Source organism: Trichosurus vulpecula, chromosome 6 (assembly GCF_011100635.1).
Source record: "Trichosurus vulpecula isolate mTriVul1 chromosome 6, mTriVul1.pri, whole genome shotgun sequence".
In the NCBI taxonomy this organism is placed as follows: Eukaryota; Metazoa; Chordata; class Mammalia; order Diprotodontia; family Phalangeridae; genus Trichosurus; species Trichosurus vulpecula.
In genome coordinates, this window is record NC_050578.1 from 17,761,045 (window position 1) to 17,764,024 (window position 2,980).

The window sequence follows — 2,980 nt, forward strand, 5'->3', positions numbered from 1 at the left end:
TACATATATGTATATATACATATTTTATATACACACGTATACATATATACACATATGTGTGTATATACATACATATACATGTACATGTACATATGTATATACATATACATATACATTCCCTCCAATAGTACGCAGGGATTGTTCAGTTTTTGTCTTTATCCACAGCACCTGGCACTTAACAGAATTCTTTTGAATTGGATTGGCAAAACTCTCCCATAAAGTATGACAGATTTGATTAGAAAATGTAATCCAGCAATGGCTGCATGTATGAAACACACTAAGCATAAAGACACTTAGAGTATAACCTCTTAGAGGACAGGGACTTTCATTTTCTTTTTCCTTTTCATTCATAGTACCTAGCACATTACATTGCAAAAAAGAGGAACTTAATTGAATAAGTCATCTGGTTTAATGCCATCATGTTACAAATAAGAAAATCGAAATGCAAAGAGGTAAGTGACAGTGACTTGCCCGTGATCACACAGATGATAATGGCAAGGTCTGGTTGCAAACCCAAATGCTCTGATTTCAAGTCTAGCATTCCTTCTGCTGCATAATTCTGAATCACATGATTTCAGGTAAGACAACTATAAAAATAAATACTATCAAGGAAGACAAATAGGTAAACTATAGTTCAAGGTACCATAGGTAACTAAAACAATATCAAAATTAAATGTATACACCAAAAGGCACAGGAAAACTTAAATGCAAAAAAGAACTTGAGAAGATAACCATAGACAAACTGATAAATATAATGACAAGCATAAAGAAACTTACGGACCTGAACATAATGCTTTTTAGCTTCATTTGATAAATCTATGGCTACTGTCCATTGAACAAATATATCTAAAACTTAAATATATCCAAAATAGAAGTTGCTGCCTTTTCTATAAAACCCACCTTTCTTCTAAATATTTCCTATTTCTGTCAAGTGCACCATCATACTTTGAGAAATGGACCTAAAACGATGACATCCAAATTAATGAGTTGCTTGAAGAAACCATCGAAACAAATGATGAATTCTGATCCCTGAAAGGAAAGTTGAGGCCTCCTGGGGACAAATATGTTTATGTTATTAGGCCTAGGGACTGAGAACTAGCTGCTGCTCAAGGTTTAAGCTTGTGTATGCCACAAGATGGCACTTGGATCTTCTTCTATCAGCTCACTTCAAACTAAGAACACACAGAAAGTACCTAGAATACCAACATCTATCTAGCCTTCCTTTCTTAGTGCTTTTTGGGCTCGATGTTCTTCTCAAGGGTATGGGTCTTCCCCAAAATTCATAATTACCTTTCTGCTCATGCCCCACCAATTTGGATGACTCAGTTTTACTTCCCACCTTGGAATCTCCTCAAAGGATTAGCTCAACTGGCAAATAGGCTAAAATATAGTCACTACAATGAAAGTCAGGTTTAACAGTAAATTCCTAAGTATTGAGCTCCTGCTCCTGATAAAGTTGAATTTTCAACTCTTCCTGCTGTCTCTGCTTCAGGCTTCTTTGCTCTTTAAAGTGAGAGACAGATGTAACTAAAGGACCTGGTAGAGAAGCACCTTCAAGAACATCCAATCTCCCAGTCACAGGGGGAAAGAAAAATTGTCTCACCATGCTCTAAGCCACCTCTATCACTCTTGTCTCATAGAAATTTCAGTCAACTCCTATCCAAATGCCAGGAGAATCTGTCACTCAGATCAGAGCCCCAGGAAACTGTCTGATATTTGAGCAAGCTGACAGGAGGGAAGTCTAGGCATGCCCAGTTGGCACTATCTCCCCTGGGGGCTCACACAAGCCAATGTTCTTTTTCAATTCTCATCCCAATTTGGGGTTGACTTGACTAGAAGCCTGAGAAGAGTCAAACACTCAGCACTTCCATGGGTTGGCCCCAAGTTCTCCTCTGCCAGGCAGCCCATATGTTCAGATGCTTGCATCTTCTTCCCACTATCACAGCTGAAACTTGGAAATGCCAGTCAGCAAAAAAGAGTAAATGTCAGAAAGTCTGAGAATGAATTCCACAAAGTAGTGTATGTGCCTTTTGAAAAGTCCTGAGAAATCATGCAATCAACTGTGACCCTGGCAGCTATGTATTATGGTGTCACCTCTCCCTCCACTGACTCTTCAACTCCATGTTTCCATCTTTTGGTGCCTAAAGTTCCAGAAAAAATGAAGAAGGAAAAGGTGATCCACTGAACATCAAGAAGTTGTCTGAACAAGGACCGCACATTGAATAATGATATTAGGGAAAGATGGTAGTGACAGGGAGATAGGGACTAGATCAATGATATTGGTATAATGAGTAAACTACCAACATAGGTCTACATCTTCTCTGCATATACAGAAGTGCCTAGAGCACCAAGAGGTTAAGTGATTTGTCCAGTCACATAGCCAGTGTGGCTCAGAGATTGGACTTCAATCTGGGTCTTGTTGGCTTCAAAACCAGCTTTCTGTCCTCTATCCTGCACTTCCTCCATCCTACACTGCCAGATGGTACATGAGATAGTGAGATAATATATCAAAATATATGGATGCAACTAAAGCATTCCTTAGAGGGAAACATGTCAAAGAAACATATTATCAGAAGAGAAAAAAAGAGAGGAATAATGAAGTGCCCAATTTAAAAACTAGAAAATTAACAAATTAATTACACTAAAATAAGAACAAAAGAAGACATTTTGAAAATCAAAGGAAAAATAGAGTTGAAAACAAAAAAACTAATTGAGCTGTTTGAGGAAAGGGATTTGAAAAAGATAAATCATTAACTAATTGCATTAAAAGAGAAAGGAAGGGAAATCGAATGGCCAAAATGCAAGTGAGAATGGCTATGAATGGCAATGAATAGAGGGAAAAAGACAATCATTAAAAGTTAATATACCCAATTATATGATAATGTAAAGGAAACATATAGGTCAAACACAAAACACCTAACTAAAATATGAGAGATCTGAAACCTCTTGGTTTCAGAAAGAGAAAGTTAAGGGTATAAAT